This window comes from Lissotriton vulgaris, chromosome 3_1 (assembly GCF_964263255.1).
Source record: "Lissotriton vulgaris chromosome 3_1, aLisVul1.2, whole genome shotgun sequence".
Lineage (NCBI taxonomy): Eukaryota > Metazoa > Chordata > Amphibia > Caudata > Salamandridae > Lissotriton > Lissotriton vulgaris.
In genome coordinates, this window is record NC_141689.1 from 1,044,826,827 (window position 1) to 1,044,849,321 (window position 22,495).

Here is a 22,495-nt window from a genome sequence, read left to right on the forward strand (position 1 = left end):
GAAACCAGTAGAGTGGTATAGGCAAGTAGATCGATTTGTGAAGGTTTCAAAAGTATTGTGGGAAGACTTAGATGGGTTATTTGACATAGTAGTACCAGCTGATCTATGGTCAGAGTGTAAGATTACAGTGGACTGGCCAAAAGCTGAATATCCACGAGATAAAGTGACAGGTGCTCCTGGACCTGAAGTAATGCGAAAATATGAGCAAGTGATAGTGTTTCTGAAAAACAAAATTCCACCAAAAGAGACAGATTGAATAAAAATCGACAGGACAATACAAGAAGCAAAAGAGTCAGTTCATGCATTTTTATGAGAGACTGTTATTAGTGTTTAAACAGTATAGTGGGTATGAGTAACTGAATGAAAAGTTTATGAGTCATTTTGTATATCGTTTTGTATTCGGATTGAGACCAGAAATAGGAGATATGATTAAGCATAATTTAATGGGATGGCAGTCATGTTCTGTGGACGAAGTCTTGAGACATGCAAAATACTGTAGTGATGAAATTGAAGTAAAACAAAGGAAACTTAAGGAGAAGGCAATGTGGGCACAAGTAAAGGTTGCAGAGCATCAAGTAGCTCAATTAGAAAATACAACTACAGAAGGGAACCAAAATAAAGGGAAATTTCAGTAAGCAAAAATTAATTGGAAATATAGAAGAATTAAAGAAGAAATACCCATGTCATAACTGCGGTAGGATGGGGCATTGGAGGAAAGAGTGTAAGTTTCCACCGAAAGTTAATTCAGAAAATACGTCATTGAATCCACAGGTGCAGAATGAGGTAATTCAACAGCCATCACCACAGCAACAGGTAGTTAATCTAGATTATCAGGTGACACAACCCCCACTTCCTCACAATGTAAACCTACAGAGATACAATACAGAGACAGGATTCTGCGCAGGAGATCAGGTAACCAGAAATACCAGAGTGCATGTGAGTCCGCAATCTTGGCTGAAAGAAGACGGAAGTGAGTCGGTTGACAGTTTCTGACAATGCCTGAGAGAGGGTGAAGAGCGCGTATTTGGCGCTACTCTAGAGGTAGATCAGTCTGGTCCATATGTGAATGGAAAGGTGAATGATGTAGATGTGACTTTCCTAGTGGACACAGGTGCTACCCATTCTACTGTTAGATCAGTGGAAATTCAAAATCTTCCTCTCTCGGGTGAACACATTCAAGTTGTAGGTGTAGTTAATCAGCAGATTAAAACGTCCTTAACGAAACCAATTGAAATAGAAATTGGAAATTTCAAAGACATGCATTGATTTGTGGTGTGTGACAGTAGTCCTGTTAATCTTCTTGGGAGGGATATACTGCGCAAAATGAACTGTGCCATTTACTGTTCACCAGATGGCATTGAGCTTCAAACCCCAGACGAGGATAGTTTGTATAAAATGACAATGACACTAATGGAAGCAGAAAAGAATAGTACGTTTCCTGTGTTTGATCGAGAGAAAATACCTGATGAATTGAAAGAGTTAGTCAAAGAACAGGTGTGGGATTTCACAGGAGAAGATATTGGCTTGATGGAAAAGTAGATCCTGTGAAAGTTTCTGTGAAAGAAGGAATAAGTTATCCAAATATTCCCCAATACAAAATGACAGCTGAAACAATTGAAGGAATAACACCAGTAATAAATAAAATGATTGAGCAAGTGATTTTGAGAGAAATAGAAAGCAGTCCTTGTAATTCGCCTATAATGGGATTGAAAAAGCCTAACGGAACATTCAGAATAGTACAGGATTTGAGAAGGGTAAATAAGATTGTTGTTCCATGTTGTCCAATTGTGCCAAACCCAGCAGTAATTCTATACCAAAATCCACATGATGCAGAATGGTATACAGTCATTGATCTATGTAATGCGTTCTTCACTGTTCCATTACACCCTGAAAGCCAGCCAATATTTGCGTTCCGATTCAGAGACCGTATTTTGGCATGGTGCCGAATTCCTCAGGGGTATACTGAAAGTCCCTCTATCTTTAATCAATTGTTAAAGAAATCATTAGAAAATTTAGGCATGCCTGGAGAGTCAGTTCTAGTACAGTACATTGACGATTTGTTAGTGGCGTCAAAAACAAAAGATGCATGTGTTTCAGATACTGTTGCACTGTTAAATCGTTTGGCAGAAGAAGGACATAAAGTGTCACTATTAAAGCTACAATTTTGTCAGAAAGAGGTACAATATTTGGGCCACAAGATTTCTATGAGAATTAGACAAGTCACAATAGAAAGAATTAGAATGATACAAGGAATTAAACCTCCAAAAACACAGAGACAGGTGAGAATGTTCCTTGGAATGGTTGGATACTGTCGACAATGGATTAGTGGATTTTCACTAATAGCTAAACCCTTACAGAGATTGACAAAAGCAGATGTAAAAGACCCAATAATACTGAATAAGGCAGAACTGGAATCTTTTGAGCAGCTTAGAACAAGTCTATGTGAAGCACCATCATTGGGAATGCCGGATTATGAAAAAGAATTTGAATTATATTGCAGTGAGAGAGAAGGATGTGCATTGTCAGTTCTAATACAGAGGCATGGAATACTGAGAAAGCCAATTGCATACATTTCTGCTGTTCTAGATCTTGTTGCAAGGACTTTGCCGGGATGCTTAAAAGCAGTAGCTGCTACAAGTATGAGTCTTGAACAAAGTGAAGGTATAGTGATGAGATTTCCTTTGAGAGTGTATGTACCTCATTCGGTGGAGATTCTCCTCACTAGAACCAAAACACAGTACCTTACCAATATTAGAATGACAGAATATGAGAAAACGATTCTAGGTGCACACAACGTAACAATTTCAAGATGTGTAAATCTGAATCCATCTACATTATTACATGATGTCATGAATGTGGAAGTAAGAGATGAAGTGGATCACATATGCTTGGATGTTCTAGAATACTGTACAGAACCAAGGCCTGATATCAAAGATGTACCTTTGCCTGAATCTGATTATGCGATGTTTGTTGATGGATCATGTTTGAGAACAGATGAAGGTGTACTGAGCGCTGCATATGCTGTTTGTACAGTAGCTGATGTCCTAGAAGCATCTTGTCTGAAAGAAATCCGTTCAGCTCAAATTGCGGAATTGATTGCTTTGAGTCGAGCATGTGAGTTGGGAAAAGAGATAAGGGTCACCATAGTGACTGACAGTCAGTATGGATTTTGGGTTGTCCATGATTATGGTCAACTGTGGTCCCAAAGAGGTTATATGACTTCGGCAAGATCCTCCATTAGAAATGCTGAATTGGTGAAAATGTTAATTGATGCCATTCAATTACCAGACAAGATAGCTGTCGTAAAATGTGCAGCTCATAAGAAAGGGGATAATTACATCACTCACTGTAATAAATATGTAGATTCAATTGCAAAATACTGTGCTAAACATCTTGCATTAATAAATCAGGATAGGCAAACTGAACATGTTTCAAGTCCTTTGATGCTAACAACAGTAGTTCAGACATGGCAGGAGGTAAAACAAATGCAGGAAGAAGCTAGTGAAGAAGAAAAAGATAATTGGTTAAAAGCAGGATGTAGACAAAGAGAAGAAGATGAAATGTGGGTTTACAAAGATGAAAGACCAGTAATGCCTGATAACATGATCTCAAATTGGCCCGAATGTATCATGGTCCAGCACACATTGGAAGAGACGCTATGATCAGGATGTTTAGACAGCCCTGGTATAATCATAAGTTTAGGATGATTGCAGAGAGTCTCTGTCAGAGGTGTCTCGTGTGCCAGCAATTAAACCCAAGAAGGAAACCTGTTGTGAGTTTGGGAATCATAGGACGGGAGGGAGGTCCATTTACAAGAATGCAGTTGGATTTCATTGAATTACCACCATGTACCAGAATTAGGTATGTACTTGTGATCATTTGTCTATTTTCATGATGGGTTGAAGCATTCCCCACTAGGAGGAATGATTGAGTAACTGTTGCTAAACTCTTGTTACGTGAGATAATACCATGCTACGGTTTCCCAGTAACAATTGAGACAGATCGTGGAACTCATTTCCATAATGAACGAATGCAAATGATTTGTGAAGCACTGGACATTTGTCAAAAGTTACACTGTGTTTACAGACCAGAAGCTTCAGGGGGTGGTTGAACAAGTAAATGGAACCATAAAAAACAGAATTGCCAAAATGTGTCTGGCCACAGGATTGAAATGGCCCGATGCCATACCACTTGTTCTGATGACCCTAAGGACCACTCCTGACAAGAGAAGAGGATTAAGCCCACATGAGATTTTGATGGGAAGAGTAATGAGACAAGCATATGTACCAGTTGATTAACTGTGGAGCATAAATGATGATATCATACTGGATTACTGCAAAAATCTGTCTGACGTAGTAACTTCTGTGTTCCATCAGGTGGGAACTGAGTCACAAATGAAAGAAAAACATCCAGCGCATGATCTAATGCCTGGAGATTGGGTGCGGATAAAAGTTAACAGGAGAAGAAATTGTTTGGTGCCTCGATAGCAGAAGCCACAACAAGTTATTCTGGTTAGTACCACTGCAGTTAAATGTGCTTGAGTGAAAAGGTGGATGCACGCCAGCCACACTATTTGTGTGCCTGAGCCTGAAAATCTGCAGGAGGAAAGTGAAAGCACCACTGACTCAGACTCTGACGGTGAACCAGAAAAAGATTCAGATACTAAAGCTCGACCTGTTCGTCGACATCTGGAGATATCAGATACTAGCTCTGCATCAGAAGGAGATAAAGAAATTGTTGAAATACCAAATTTTGAAGATCGACCTGCAGGTCGAGATTTGGTAGAGACTGATACCAGTAAGGACACTGACCTAAGTGAAAATAAAACTGGTAATCAAGGAGATATTGAAGGACAGTCTGAAAGCAGGAACCGAAATCTCGAAACTGGTGAAAAGGAAAACAAGGTGAAAAAGAGACAACTTAAAGGAGAAAAGATTGTGAAAATTGCTGTTAAAAACAAAATGGCTACTAATGAAGTAACTAACTCTATGGGCCAGATGTAGCAAAATCAGAAATACCGACTCTTAATTACCGAATTTTACCGATTCGCTAATTAGGAGTAGGTATTTCTAATGTAGGTACCAATTCGGTAAATTTTACCGAATCGGTAAAAATCGGTATTTACCGATTCGGTAAATACCGAATCGGTATTTGCTATTGAATCCTAAGGGCCTTGAAGCCCATAGGATTCAATATCAAATACCGATTCGGTATTTACCGAATCGGTAAATACCGAATTTTGCAAGGGTGCAGGGGGTGTCACTTTGACACCCTCTGGCACCCCTGTTTTAGGCTTGTGTGCCATGTGGCACACATACATGCCCTTAGGTGTACATGCACAGATGTGCATGTACACCTGAATCGGTATTTTACCATGCAATTTTATTGCATGGTAAAATACCGATTTTCAAAGCCCTGTGTCAATGTTAAAATTGGCACCTACATACCAAACATGCATTTTCGGTAATTTTACCGACCGGTATATTTACCGATTCGGTAAAATATACAGAATCTGTAATTTTACCGATTCTGTAATTTTACCAAATCGATAAAATTACCGATTCGGTAAAATGACCGAAAATGCATGTTTTCTATCCCCCTACATCTCCATGGCCATTTACTGGTCGGTAACGGGCGAATTCGGCCGTTACCGGCCGGTAAATGGCCAAAATCTCCCACCTACATCTGGCCCTAAGTGTTCTATTTTTAGAAAATGGTGTAGAATGTAGTTACTTTGCACTGGAATATTAATGTTAGTATGGTTGATTCTTGCTATTATCATTCCTTTTAGACCTGATTTTTATAAATTGAAAACAAATGAGAGTTTGAAAGATAAGAATGATGATTTGAAAAATAAAAAATTACATGTATATAGGCCTGAAATTCATCAAGATAATTCCCTTTTCGAGATTATTATCTGAATATGTAAGAACAATGGATGCCAGTGACTGTTATGTCTATGTGAAATTACCAGCATCTGTTTCCGAGTGTGTGACTTATCATCATTTACCATTAACATATGGATCAGCGCTCGGAGATGTTTTGGTGGGGGACCACATCCGCTCCTTTGTAGACCTGCAGCAGCGCCACGCCCTTCCTCACTCCCAACTCTATAGATACTTGCAACTTAGACACGTCCTCTATACACATGTCTCACCTCCTGTCCCCCTTCCAGAGTTCAGCCCGCTGGAGGCTCAGGTGATGATGGGGAACCTAGCAAGCGGGGAGTGTCCAGCATATACTGGTCCCTGGTGAACAATGGTCCGCTTCCCTAGATCGGCTCAGGGCTCGATGGGAGGGTTGGTTGGGCCCCCTGGAGGAGGCGGACTGGAGGGGATACCCTTATGGTGCCCAAAACCCTGACCACATCCTCCAAGTTGCGCCTGGTCCAACTGTATTATCTCCACACGGCATACCTCACCCCAACACGCCTATTTCAGGCCCAGTTGCAACCCTCGCCAGTATGCACACAGTGTGCCTCTGCCTCAGCCGATTTTTACCACATGGTATGGTGCTGTCCGGCTCTGGCGCAGTTTTGGAGGGGGTGGAGCTTGAACTTACGCAGGCCCTAGGATGGGAGGTTCCCCACGATCCGATGCATATGCTGTTGGGGGTGTTTGATGGCTTAGACGGCTCTAGGACGGACAAGTGCCTTTTGGGGACAGCTGTGGTGGTGGCCAAGAGAGACATAGCAGCGCACTGGTCCCAGGCTCAGGCGCCCACTGTGCAGGGATGGAGGAGGGGAGTGGACTCATCTGGGATCCAGGAGGAGGCCCTATTCGAAGTCCAGGGATGCCCGGACTTATTCAGCAAAGTGTGGGGTAAATGGTTTAATATGCTACCACCATGATGATATGCCTTCATTATATTCTATGTATCATTGTAATTACTGTATGGACTGCCATGCTAAGCCCTGATGGACCGACCCTCACCCTGTCAGCAATCTGCCATGTCATGTTCTTCCCAATGATTACTGAACTGCAACCATTGAATTTCCATGTGTTATAAATCTAATAAAGTTGATTATCAAAAATAAAAATCATATGGGAATAACCTGTAGTGTAATAACAAGTTTATTTTATAGAGCTGGAAAATTAGAATATTATTATTCTGATTCTGATGATGTATTTGCAAAATTGAAAATTGTTTCTGAACTAAATCAGATTAAGCCGGCAAACATTTTTGGAGAATATTTCTTAGAAACACAAGAATTAACACATGATTATGCCTTTAAACATAATCTGACTTATAAATGAGAAATGAAGAGAAAGTTTTTCTGAATATGGTGGAGGAAAGAAGACAGCAATATAAGCGACGGGAAAAAGTGAAACAGACTAAAATGACAAAGTGGGCATTTTCAGACAATAATATTGAGGGACATAATGTAAATGTGGCTATAAATATAGATACACCATTATTAGAGAAAGTATTAATTTGAAGAGATAACACTGTGTATGACAATTATTTTGTGGGTGCAAGTCAATGTGAAGATACTTATATAATCAAAGGGGGATGGGGATTTAAATGTAAAAATGACCCAGTTTTTCCGGGAATATATTATTTGTGCGGGAACAAGGCTTCTAACAAATTACCAGATCACTGGTATGGATCATGTTATATTGGCTTGGTCTTTCCTAAAATCTTTCATGTAGATAGAGGTACTAATGGAATTCATGAAATAGGTAAACCATTAAGTCGGAGGAGAAGAGAAAGTGTAATTGAAATAATAGGGGATGTTTTTGGAGCACTAATACCAGCAGTAGGCATATCATTTAATGCAAACCAAATTAGAAAATTGTCAACAAGAGTAGACCAATTGTCAACAGACACAATGGGAGGATTTTTAATGGTTAACACAGAAATGTTTGCTATGAGAAGTATGGTAATGCAAAATCGACTTGCTTTATTTTTTCATAAATCTGTTTATTATTTTCAACCTCAATCAACTTACATATGATCAACTATACCAATGCATGCTCTTCGATCTCTCTTAGGCAGTGGTAAAAGCATAATACATGTGATAACACAATCAGCATATTCGGTAGGATGAGTAATGTCCAATCTCTAGGTAACAGCTAAGTAGTTCCAATATTCTCATGCTATCACCAGAATACACAATTGCATTGTAGGTATGTATGTGCTGCAGACACATATATTAATAAATCAAACTATCCCACCCTCCCACATCTCACCCTCAACTCACCCGCTCCCACCGGCGTGTCATTTACTACAGTGTAACATATCCTGATAATATACTGGATCAGTACTAGTTAAACTGGGCTCCGTGTGTATGTCGGTGAACAAGAACATGACTGTAGTAGTGGGGGAACACACTCACATGCTCCTATATCTGTCTATTGGCTTAATCATTTACGAGGCACCATCTCCTGCGTGTTCGCTTAACTCCGAACCAGAGTCTGCATCTGCAGCCTTCAAGTCGTGACCAGGCCTTCCCATGCCCTTGCTGCTTCTAGCGCCCTATCATTATGGGATCTCTGGGCCTGTTGCAGGCGAACTATGCTCTCACTACCTGCCCATTTAAGCAATGTAGCCTTCCATCTAGCGAAACAGGGCCCTCCTGCAGCCTTCCAGTGGGTTGTGATTTCCCTTTTAGCGAGCAACAACCCCAAATCCAGGAATTTACTAGTTACTTTTGTCTTGCTAGTGTGGGGGAACCAATGCAGTAGGCAGGTACCCTTGTCCGGAGCAATCTGTCGCTCCGTAATATTACAAAGTAGTGCCACTACATCCTCCCAGTATGTACCCCATTGCGGACAGTCCCATAGCATATGTAACAGGTCCGCATCCTCTAACGTATAGCTGGGGCACTGTGCTGTGTCTACATGAAAATATTGATTTATCTTCGCTGGGGTAAGATATGCCCTGTGCAGTATGAAGAAATGAACTAGTTGGAATCTGGCATTTCTAGTGCTCTTCCATGCCCTCTTAACTATCTGTGACCAGGCCGAGTCTGGTATTTCTTTATCAATATCTGTCATCCATTGATCATGTATCTTCTGCAGCGGTGGTAAGCCCTCCCCAAGCATGCGTCGATATAGGCAGGTGACGGCTTTATAGGTGCCCGCTGCCATTACTACATATTGGCATGCTGAGCTCACCGGTGGCTCCGACAGGCCTCTCCCCCAGTACTTTTGGACGGCAGCTATCAGGGACGTGTGAATTAAATAGTGCCCCCGCGGAAGCCTGAATCTCTCCTGCAGTTCACTATAAGGTAGTAAAGTGCCATCTTCGTATAGGTCTCCTACTACATGTATTCCAAGTGACTCCCACTCCGCAAGTGCTGACCAGTCCCCACCATGTGGGAGAGCTGTACACATACCCAAGGGTATCTCCGGGGCATAAGGACGCTGGATCTTAACTCTACAGTGGTATCGCCTCCAGCAAAGTTTCAAAGTGCGTTCCTCAATGGATAGTGGGGCCATATGTAGTTTTTGCTGGAGTACAACAAATGACAACACGTCCCGAGGTATATCCGGTTAAATTTCTCGCTCGGGACCTCTGAATTTCAACGCTACCGCCTGGGTGAGCCCCTGGAACTGTGCAGCCAAATAATACAACTCGAAATCGGGTACTGCAAGTCCCCCCTCTGCTCTCGGGCGTATCAGTGTATCTAACACCACCCTCCATCTCCCTTTCCCCCAGATAAAGCCACCAACCAAAGATCGGAGCTGCCGAAAAAAGGTGGCGGGTATCCACACTGGTATGGTTCAGAAATAATAAAGCAGACGGGGAAGTGCCACCATTTTCAGTAGGGCCACATGACCTGCCACTGAGAGAGGCAAGGTTCCCCAAAACTGCATGCTACTCTTAAGACCTCGCAGCACCCTGCCAATGTTACCATCCAGTAAGTCTCCCAGGGTATGATAAATAGGCGTCCCAAGATAAGGAAGACAGCTGGGTTCCCACTTGATGTCCTGCACGGGTGCTGGCGAGTCGCATTACGGATCAACTGGGAAAACACAAGTCTTTGCCCAATTTACTCTGAGTCCGGAAATGTTCGAAACTGTGAAGCAGCGCACGTGCCCCCTCCAAGGCATCTTCTGCGTCCCTTAAAAACATCAGGAGATCATCTGCGTATAACGAGATAAAGTGCATATGACCTCAGAGTCCCAGGCCCTGGTATGCTCTCCCCAGCCTGGCACGAATAGCCAATGGCTCTGTGGACAGGGCAAATAACAACGGAGATAGCGGGCATCCCTGTCGTGTACCACGCCCCACTGGGTACGAGGAAGAGATGACCGTTCCGACCTTCACTCTGGCGCTCGCCGAAGAATATACTGGCAGATGCATCAAGCAAAATACCTCCCGGTAAATTAGCGAATCGGTAAAACAGGCCGATACTGAATGCTAAACCTGAAAATGCAATGCATCAACCCATACCCTACTAAAATAAAGAATCGCTAAATAATCCCCTCGGAAAATTACTGAATCGCAAATTAGCCAATCGGTAATACCGAGAAAAAAATCAGCCTCCGGAAATACCGAATCGCTATTAAAGAATCGCAACGAAATGCATCAAAACTCGCAAATACCGAAAATGCCCCAAATCGCTATTTTGCATGAGCAAAATAAGGGGAATCACAAACTGGAGGTAAAGTTATTGGAAGGAAGAAAAAATACATTTAAAACACAGGTGCAGACTATCAGAAACCCTTTAAATATGCCTCTGGAGACCCTGTATTTCTACCAAAATGGCTGCCCCTACGTGCTTGCTAGGAGGAGGAGAATCAACACTCTTGCACAGCGCAGGAGGATGATCCAGGACAGGGTCTTCAGGGTGCGCATCACATTGCTGGGCCAGACAGAGGAACTGATCTACGACAAGTACAGATTGAACTGGGCTATGATCATGCGCCTCATTGCTGAGCTGGAACCACTACTGCAGCACCAGACCCGTAGGACCAACGCCATCCCAGCCCATGTCCAGGTGCTATGCAGCCTGCACCTGCTGGCGTCTGGAAGCTTCCAGGGGGTAATAGCAGAAGCTGGAGGCGTGCCGCAAAGCGCACTATCCCGCTTCTTCCACAAATTCCTAGTTGCCATGCAGACATTCATACATCGCCACATCACCTTCCCCACAACCCCACAGCAGTTGAACCACACCAAACCGGAGTTCTACCAGGTGGCACAATTCCCCCATGTGATAGGATGTGTTGACTGCACGCATGTCCCCATCTGTCCTCCCTCAGCCAACGAATACATCTTCCGCAACTGGAAGTCATATCATTCAATCAACGTGCAGGTCGTGTGCAATGCCAAGCACATCATAACGGACATCGTAGCCCAATTCCCCGGAAGCACACACAACGCATACATATTCCATCACAGTGGCATCCACAGGCGTCTGATCAACGGTGAATTTGGAGAGGGACACCTACTAGGTACATACTAATGCCTCATCAGTAACTCCATCCTCACATGTATAATTGCATTCATGCTGCTAACCCTGCAGGTGACAGCGCCTACGCCTTGTGTGAGTATCTCCTCACTCCCTACCTCAACCCAGCAACACCTCATTCGCACCTCAGTCGCAGCGCTACAACACAGCACACATCAGCACCAGGAATGTGATGGAGCGAACCTTTGGCATCCTCAAGAGTCGCTTCCGGATACTACACAAGACAGGAGGTGCCTTGCAGTATGACCCAGTGACCTGCTGCCGGATCATAGCAGTCTGTACAATGCTGCACAACATTGCCACAAGAAGGGGGATACCAATAGAGGTGGACTGAGAGGACGACTTACGTGCACAGCAACCCCCCCCAACACCAACAGGCACACGTGCCTAACACAGCAGAAGGCCAAAGGAGGCGGACATACATCACACGGCATCACTTCTGAGACGGGTAAGAATGAGTCATCACAACATGATCTTGATTGCAATTTTTTAATGCTCATGAGCAGCTAAATGAGACGCCAACATGACGCAGAATGAAAAGAAATATTGGGATACATGTCCGTTGTCATCAAGGGTATATCATGTGGCAGTATAGTTGGCCCATGGTTACGTCACCATGGCCAGGGAGCCAATGGAATATGGCTATTTGCGCTTGCCACGTTCCCCCAGCCTCCTGTCTCGTGACTCCTCCACATCCCTGCGATGTGTGTCAGTGGCGCTGCGCGCACTGCGCCTCCTCTCGCTGGCCTCCAGGACAGAGGTGCTGCTCACGCTTGAAGCAGCCTCACTCCCCTCCTCCCCTCCCAAACTGCTGCCACTGAAAGTCCCAGACTGCAGATGCTCCACTGCAGTGGTCACTCTTTCTAAGGACTTAGCCACATCTCCACAATAATGCCCCAAGTTGACCTGCAGGGACACAGACCTGCGTGAAAGCACACCTGTGCTGTTGCACAGCTTAGTGATGGCCCTAATGGAGGCATTGGAACGGAGCATGTTCTGCCGATGCCTCCGGCGCTCCCTCTGTTGACCTGCAATGACCGCACACGTGAGTTCCAGCAGGCACTGTTTAATGTCACTGTTGCCCTCAGCAACGGCTGTGGTCATCTCACGCACAGCGTCAGTCATGTTGCCAATTTTGTTTGACAATTTGGAAAGGTCAATGTTCATAGCACCCATGTATCTCCCCTACAGGCGCTGGACACGCAGCATCTGTGTCTCAACCACTCCGTACCCGTCTGTTGGATCCTCAGATCTCCCTGCAGCTCTACCCAGGGGCCTGGCCCGCTGTCGGACTCGCACACGTGCTGGTGTTTGGGCGGTCGGAGTAATGGCTGTCTGCCGTGGAACAATTGTGGCTGCTGGCCTCTGCTCTGTCTCCATCACCTGCAGGGAGGGGACATTTGCCCTGCGGCTTTGTGTAGTTGTCCGCGCTGGTGGTGGTGGTGGTGGTGTTGTCCGCCGTGTTGGAGGTGATGGTTGTGGCGGGGGTGATTGTGGTGTTGTGGGTTCACGTCCCTCAGGGTCTCAGCATCGGTCACCACTGGGGTTTCAGAGATGACGAGGCGGCCGCTGTCATCTGAATCAAGGGGTGATGCATCTGTGTGTGAAACAGTGCATTGTTATTATTTTGTCATGATGTATCTGTTTTGCATACTTTCATCTACATATAGGACATATTTGGACTGACATTTGGCTCAGTGCTGCTGGTTTCATTTCATTCACATCAGGGGTCAGACATGCAATCTTTCATGATATGACTACAACTCCCATGATGCAACACTCTGGTGAGGGGATATGCGTTGGGAACGGCTACATATGCACTGTGTTCGGCCTGGGGGAATGGGCAGGGGTTGACAATACGCTGCATATCTGCACTGGCATGCATCTTACCTTGTCCTCCTGCTGCAGCACCGGAAGTGTCCAATTGGGTGACCCCCACAACAGCTTCAGGCTCAATGGTCACCTCAACGAGGTCCTCGAGGGCTGTGTTTGGTGTGACATTCGATGTTCCCCCTCCTGTGCCAGCTGCATCCTTCACCCTTTCTGCAATCCTCTTCTTTGCCCTTTTCCTGAGGTCATACCACCTCTTTTTTAAATCATCAATGCTGCGGTGGGTGACTCCTACCGCATTCACCCTCTCCTTGATGCGCAGCCACATCTTTCGCTTCTCTGCCTCAGGCACCTTCAGGGACAGCTTGCCAAACAGCCTGTCATGTTTGCTGCTCACCCCCTCAATGAGTACTTCAAGTTCTTTGTCAGAAAACTTTCGCTTCCTCTTCCTGGGCGTTTCCTTGTCCTGGGGTGCATCCTTCTCCATACTGGAATGCTGTGCAGTATCTGGTTTGTGCTGGCACTGTGTCACTCCTCAGCTCCTGTGCTCTGCCTCCTCCTCTGAGCTCCTCAGGGCACTGAATGAAGCATGGGCTGTGTTACTTCCTGATTGTGATGTCATCAACCTGCTTCAGTAGCGCCGGGCTTTTTTTTGCGAATTCGCTAATACCGAAATCGCAAATACAGATTCGGTATTTGCTAATTCGGTATTTGCTAATCTTTATTTTGGGGTCTCGCAATCGTGGTTTCCGATCTATTTAGCAATTTTTACTGATTCGTTATTTAATACCGAATCTGTTGATGCATCGCGGTATGCGAGTTCTTATTAGCGATTCCTTATTTTTCTCCAATAAGGACTTGTATTACCGATTTTTTATGCATATGCCCAATAGAATTTCAGTCCAGCGCACGTAACCCTCTCCGAGTCCAAAGGCTCTCATAATAGAAAACAAGTAGGGCCACTCCAAACTATCGAATGCTTTTGCAATATCGACGGAGAGGATTACCGCCAGTTTGTCCCCACCATGGTCCTCACCAAGAATACGTAGCAACCAGCGTACATTACCTGCGGTGTTGCGAGTAGGAATAAAATGGACCTGATCAGGATGAATCAAACGCACCATGTGTTAGAAGAGTCGAGTGGCCAGAACACGGCTCAAGATTTTATAATCCGTGGGGGGCATGGGCAGGGGGCGATACGCAGAAAGGTCAGTGGGGGCCTTCCCTGGTTTAAGTAGGGGGGTGATGACCGCCTCCCTAGCAGATGTCACTATAACCCGCAACTCCCTGGTCTCTTTAAAGACCAACAGTAATCTAAGGACAAGGATATCTATATAGGTCGAGTAAAACTCAATGGGCAGACCGTCGATTCCCGGAGTCTTGTTACACACCATCTGGTTGATAGCGCACCTAATTTCAGACAGTGCAATGTCTTGGGCAAGGGAATCAGCCTGGTCTGCATCTACGATGGGTAGCTTTAAATCTCCCAGAAATTCTAGCATGTCGGTTTCATTGGCCTGCAGCCGACTATCATACAAATCTGCATAATAGTTACGAAATCGGACATTTATCTGATGCTGGGTGTATTCCATTTGTCCCGTAGGGGAGGCCAGCGCCAGGACAGGAGTGCTTCTAGGGAGGGGGTTAGCCAACCATGCCAGCAAAGTACCCACCTTGTCAGCATGCGCTCGGGCCAGATAAGCCCTATGGTCAAAGCACCTCAAGCGTTCTACCACCGTAGCCACGACCTCCTTAGAACTCAACACCAGGTCTCGCGCCTCAGTGTTAGCTGAGTGGGCTCACTCGGCCTCCCTAAGCTTTCTCTCCGCTAAGTCAATTTCTTGTAACAACATCTTCCGCACTCCGACCCATTTAGTAATACATAAACCCCGGATCACCACTTTAAAGGTGTCCCACTCTATTGCAGTCGTCGTGGCTGTACCCTTATTGTCACTAAAATATCGTTCTATTCCGGTATATCACTCAGCAAGGAAGGTCGGGTCGTCTAGCATCTCCAGATGTAACCACCAGGACGATATAGCCGGGCGCTCCAGGGCCCAGCAAAAGCTCACTAGCAGCGGCTTATGATCTGAAATGGTGCGCGATAAATATTCACTATGAGTTACCATAGTAGTGAGGCCAGTGCTACATAAAATCGCATCCAGTCTCACATGCAAATCATGCAAGGCCGAGAAGTACGAATAATCTCATTCTCCAGGGTGTTGTGTGCGCCACACATTCAAAAGTCCCTAGCTATCCTGCCACTGGCATCTGATTTTCGATAACTTATGTAGTGGGGCATCAGGCAATGGGGATGGGATCTATCCATGGTCATATGCGCTATGGAGTTAAAGTCCCCTCCTAAAAGCACCGGGTTTGTGAAGTAGATGGCCAAAGTTTCAGACATGTGAGCGAAGAAAGTCGCAAAGGGTCACATCCCGCCCGTGAAGGCGTCCTACAACCACCACATAGCGGCCCTCAGGGTCTACTAACTGGTCAGTCATCTGGAAGGGGACCCCCGCCCTGACCCAAATCAATACCCCTCTTGCAAAAGCCAAATAAGTAGTATAGTAATGCTGCCCTCTCCACCTGCGCTGCAATGCTAATCCTTCAGTCTTAGTTAGATGTGTCTCCTGAAGGAATAGTATCTGCCCGCCTCTGCGTACCAGATAGGAATAGACCTTGTATCGCCGTTGCATAGAGTGTAACCCCGCACATTTCAAGTCATACATTTTACATCAGGTAACGGACCCATAAACCAATTGTACGAACACAGTAGGTTGCCGATCCCTCCAAGACACGCCGGTGAGTACCCTTCCCCAACCAAGTCTCCCAACATCCAAAACAACCCCAAACCCACCCTAATCATTACCCTCCCCCCCCAGAACGGGCACTAACATAGTGAATCTCATCCAAACTGACCCCAACCAACACCCTCAAGATAGTATCAAAGGCGTACTAACTGGGAACCATCCGGTGGGGGTGGGGAAGACCCGAACAGAGCAACAATAGCCAGCCGATGCATTCAGCACCAACCCCCCAGTAAGGTCCGATCTCCCAATAGTGAAGGTGACAGCGCCCCCCAGTCGATAAAGTAAAAGCATTTCAACGACCAATTGTCTTCACTGGTCACCAAGCGTCCCGGCCACCCCAAATGTAGGCAGCTCAGCGCACAGCTAATCGCGAGGTGCATAGTGGAAGAGCCTTCAGGATGAGTCACAGAGTCCACCTTGCTTATCATGGAGCGTCCACCATATCGTCCGCCGTACCCGGTGTCACCTTAGGAAGAATCTGGCTTGCGGTCTCAGAGAGCTCAGCTTCTGTATCATCAGCCCCTTTCCTCGAGCACGTGGATGTCACCGGCGTGGATGACGCCGCTCCAGCAATATTGGCAACAGCCTGTAGTGCCGCCAAACATTCTGTCTCCGTCTGAGACACGGAAGGACCTCCAGGCACCGATTGTCGTCTCCTATCTCGGCGAGGTCGACGAAGTTGCTGCTCCATTGCTGGGTGTCGCGAGGGTAGGTCAGCTGTTCCCTTGCCAGCTCGGTATTCTTCCAGCCATGTCCAGGCCTCCTCAGGGCTATTGCTAAAATGCGTTTTACCATCTAGTACGATTCGTAATCGGGCTGGGAACATCAAAGAATATTGTATGCCCTCGTCTATAAGCGCTCGTTTGACCACCAAAAAGGATGTCCTGGCACGCTGTACTTCGAGCGTATAATCTGGGACTAATGTGATATTGCTATTGTCCACAGCGTAGGGGCCGAGGTCCTGTCCTTCTGAAGGAGCATGTCCCTATCTCTATAATGAAGGAGGCGTGCCACCACACGACGAGGTGGGTGTCCAGGATCTGGCAGGCGCGCCGGTACTCTGTGGGCCCTTTCCCGTGTATAAAACTGCGACAGGCCTTCTGGTGCAACCACGTCTCGGAACCAGCGCTCTAAGTAGGCCACCATGTCAGACCCCTCAATGCGTTCCGGCAGGCCCACTACTCGAACGTTGTTCCTTCTATTGCAGCCTTCCGCATCATCAGCTGGCTTCTCCAGAGACCGCAGTTGGGATAGGACTTCACCCATTTGAGTATCCAGTTTACGCTGTCCAGGCTCTATTTCTTCTAGCTTGACCTCGTCTGCCACACCCTGTCGGATAATTTTGCATGATCAGCTTTCAAGAGCCCCAATCCTGTCGCCACCAGTGCTATATCCTGTTGCAGGGCCGCTCTAGTGTGCTTTATGGCCTGCAGGATTTGTTCCACCTGGTGGTGCGGGAGTGATCCAGGAGGAGAAGTCTCCGGGTCTCGCGGCCCTCGCTCTGGCTCCGGCTCCACACTATCCAGGGAGACACCCCCCTGCTTTCCCTGGGGTTTCCCCATAATCCAGCTCCGCAGGTACAGCACAACACAAGAGGGGGGGCCAGGTACGTCTATATTGGCTGTCCTCACAGTGGGGATCAACGAATGAATGGGCGCAGCAGCAATGTGCAAGCACTGCAACACAGTGAGGGCAAATCCGGACAGTTCCAGCTCCACAGTGCAACAGAGGTGGGGGTCCTCAGAAATCAGGAATTTCAGGAACTGTAGTCACTTACAAGGGCACTACCAATTATAGTGGTACAGGTAGTAGATTTCCAATGAGATACTACTCCCAACTGATGGCTTGCTTAACAAATCCACCCCATCCCTACATACCACCATCCAATTGTAAACAGTGCACCTGCCATAGAGTCAATGCGCCTCAGGAAAGGGATGCCCAATTGAAATAACTAATGGCCAAAGCAAATTAAGGAACTTAGCTTCGCTCCCAGTGCAGTCACTGCCTCTGTTCCCTCACCTCAGGCCCACCGCGCTTCACTGGTGGCACGCTATTGCGGGCAGTCTGTTCACCTTTTTTTTAATCGTACCGCGCCTCGCAGCAGGCCTTCACTCTTCACGGGCTGCGCGGGAGGGGGGGGTCGCTCTGATCAGCCGCAGGCCGCAGGCTGGCACTTCTCACTGCCCCTTGCTCACGGTCTTTTTTGTTGCTCTCCTCGCCCGCAGCAGCCTTCCGAACTCACACGCTGCGCGGGGCGGGGGAGGGTCGGCGCTGCTGCCCGAACCTGCTTACTCCGTCCTGGGAAGACATTCACTTCTTGCCGGACTGCATAGCGGACCTCCGCGGGGCCCTGGGAGAAACGCTCTCCTTCTCCTGCATTTCCTTTTGCTTGCTGGGCGCGGCAGCCAGTTATTCACACTACGCCGCTTCCCACCCCATTTACTCTGCCGGCGTGCCGGTCATCCCCTCTGCCGTGGGTAGGCTCCGCTCAAACAGGAGCTCTTCACACGCCCCTTGACTGTTAGGGCATTTAGCGTTTCGCTGAGGGACTAAAGAAATGGGGTGCGCTCCTGCTGGCTCTCGTAGTGCTGGACTGTTTCTCTCCGGGGTCTCCCCCCACGCAGTTCCTCACCTTCGGCCCACTCCTTGGGCTTCACACAGTCATTTCACCGGCCAGGCTCCTCCGATGCCGGGTGGGCTCCCGCTTGACTTCCTCACAGTGGGGGTTACTCCATCGCATCCGATGCGGGTGGGCTCTGTTTGGCCTACATTTGGCACAAGTAGTCTCCCCGTCTCGCTCTCCGGTACACCATTCAGGCCCCCTCCGCAATCGGCGACGCTCTACAGGAAAGACAGCGTCGCTGGCGCTGCCATTTTGACCAGCGGCCGATTCTGGACTCGTGATCTTCACCAGGACCCCAAGGCACTCAGGTGGTGCCTATCTTCGCAGCGCGCGTAGGGGTAGCTTTCCTTACCTCTCCGCTCAAGGAGGATTATGTTTGGGGGACCTGGGCAGCCCCCAAAACAGAAGAACCAGCAGGGTCGGTGCGGAGCTACAGGCTCACGCTTCCTCCTCCATCGGCTCTGAAGCCACGCCCCCCCAAAATTGACTTGCTTTAGATATAATTTTGGCAAAAGAAGGAGGAGTTTGTGGGATTTTAAAAGTGCAACATTGTTGTACCTACATTGCTGATAAAAGTCAGAACATTGAGAGATATATTACAAATATTACACAATTGCATAAAGAAATAGAACCACTGGAAGTTGAAGGTGTTCTTGAGAAACTTGGTAGAAGTTTATCAGCAGTTAAAAATTGGTTTTATGAAATAAGTAGATCTATTATAGGGAAAAAACTAATACCAGTGACTGTAATAATAATAGTGCTCTTAATTTTAAGGTTAAGTTGTCAATGTAAAAAGAGAAGAAATCGCAGGAATCCCCGTGATCCCAACTTTGTTTCTGTTTTATTACATATTGTTCTATGTGACCCTGTGCGAACGACAAATGGACCCACACAATGATGACAATTGTTATATCACCTGATGCTATTGTTTCTTGCTTCCTTTTTGTTTCTTTTCAATAAAAATATATTTTTTTTTAAAGAGAAGAAATGTCAAACGGTCTTTGAAGAAGTGTGGCTCACTGGTTAGAGGAGGCAGACCTGGAAGCAGAGGTTAGCCCGGGACCAGGGTTCAATTCCCCGCCTCGACGGGTCTTGGGCTTAAAATTCCACAGACTCGACAATTCTCGCTTCGGTGCCTACTCGATTCATGGGTTCATATTCTGCGACTCTGGGCATTAGCTTGCTTAATCTCCACAATGGCCCCTCGCGGTGGGATGCCTGGCTTTCACCTTGTGGATACCCTGCCGGGGTTATCTCACAGGGGAATACCATGACGGGTTCCCTAAGCAAGCGCTTAGATACCGGGTCGGTGATTTGCGCTATATAAATACATGTACATTTACACATTTACAAGAAAGAGAATGAAGCAAAACAAGACAGAGAAAGGGAAAAAGGTGATATCGAGATGGAACAGTTTAAAGAGAAATTTTATCAAGATAGAAAGAAATTAGAAGAAACAGAAATGTAACACATACTAATTAAAAGAATTTGAAACATGTTGAGATGCAATTTTCAACATGTTGGGAGATATTTGGTGATAAAATCACCAAAGGGGGAAGTTGATGGAGCAAGGTGTAAACAAAATTTTTTCTATACCCATTGTGAAAATAACTTTCCATAACAGTAATATGTACTAAACGTGTGGTTTTGAAATTAACCAACATAGAATAGAATCGACACACACAAATACACGTGGGATAATAATTTGCATGAAATTGACAAGCATAATTTACTAATTTGTCATGTATTGCGTTATAAAAGGTACGCATTTGTCGTAATCTAATTGGAAATTGCATGAATGTGCTTTTTTTATCTGTTTATTTGTGGCATAAATCATGAAGATTGGTAAGTATATTCACACATATGTGTTGCTTAAAGCTAGGTAAATACTAACTGGGGTATTATTAGAAGGGGGAGGTAAACAGAAGGGCTTTATTTAATAAATTTACTTTTAATTGTGTTTGTTTCTATAATAGTTCGTAAATTGAGGCCTATGTGATCAAAAGAAAATGGAAGCTGACTGTGACTCCGAGGGGGCAGTCTAAGAACGCATGTGCCGACTGGAAGCGCGAGCTGCCTGTGACTGTGCAGTATGGGTCAAGGACAGCGTGGCCTGCCACATGAAGCAGATGCCAAATTTAATGAAAGTCAGCAGATGATCCGTGGGAATGGGGCAATGAATAACAATTTAAAGTACACTTCGAAGGAAGTTGAACATGAACAATGGCACCACTATTTTTTTCAATTATAATGATGACTCAACATAAATTGAACAGTAAGGCAATGAGGTGATGCTCCTCCACCTCTAAATTGACCAATCACGGACACTCTAGGACATAAGAGTTACGAATTTAGATAGATAAGTTAGTGAAAAAGGGTATAAAAGAGGACATTTGGGACAATTAAAAAAGTTTGCTTTTCGACGTAATCTTTGCACCCCGAGATACTGTCGGTCTGCACCATTTTCCTATGGCGCAGGGACTTGAAATTTTTCTGAACTTTAACTTTTGAATGGGTGTGAAGTCCTATGAGAGGGGAACATTCTAGAGAGATAGAGAGGTGTTTCTTTGGGAACTATTCTGTTCTATGCTGATGTCTGCGTCTCTACATCTTGGTAATATGTTTTGAATTATTTTCCTTAACTGTCATGCTAATAAAGGAATGTTTTAAATTTAATTTTTCTTTCAGGATTATTAATTCATAACTGAATTTTTCTTTCAAGTAAAACGTAGAGATCATGCTAGGAGATTAAATCTCTAAATAAAGGTTAAATAAATGGAGAATTAAGCAGGCCTTGTTGTCATTTAGTTAACTTGTACTAGCTGATCCATCGAAAATAAATGGTGGGGTGTTTTAAGTCTTTCCTTTAGAGAAAAAAAACATGGTATTAGAATTAAAACTGCAGATGTAAATAATGTATAAAATCTTAAGTTTAGACACTCCGCTATAGCCCTGAGGCTCTCCTTTTGCTCTTCACTGAATCCTCGGAGCAGAGTAGATGTGTGAATGAATGAATTGTAGTGTTATGGGCCCACTGGTGAGAAATTTGTGAATAGCTCCTTGGGTTAAGGCGGTGGTTCCCAAAGTGTGCACCGCGGCACCCCGGTCGCCGTGGTGGGAAGCCAGGGGCGCCGCGCCGCCGCCGAGGATGTGGCTCCTTTGTGCTGAACGTGATCCCAGCCCTCGCACTCTGCATTTAAATGGCTCAATTAAGAGCTCGGTGAGGTTACGGCGGCCAAAATGGCTAAAACTGTAGCTGCCTAAAGGAAGAGATGGATACAGCGCCGGCCGGGTTTTGCTTAAACTAATGCAAGTGAGTTTTAAACCTCTGCAGGGAAAAACAAAACTGAAATAAAGAGCCCTGGTGCATTTGCAAGAGTAGGTGCTTTATTTATGAAACATACGCCAAAAAGACAAAGTTCCACTGTGATGCATGACCCAGCAACCCTGGTCAGTTCCTAATCAGTTTTTTCTGACCGCATGGAGAGCAGTGTTATGCTTCTGCACGAAGTGGAAATTAGATGAAGACGAGCACGCTGGTTAGGATACCGGCATGAGAATGAAATCCCTGAGAGTATATTACTATTTGTATAAACACAGAAATGCTATAAGAAAAAATACATGTAGCAATTTTTAAACGGCATGTTAGCCTGAAAATCAAAATGCATCTGATGCTATAACTCACTCCTGCTGCTTCAAAAGAAAACTGCATTACTAATTGTCTTGTTAGTAATGGTGATTAGTTATTAAATTAGCTCTGTGGAACATTTAGGCCTTTCACTAATTGTTTTCAAATGTTTTTACTTTAGC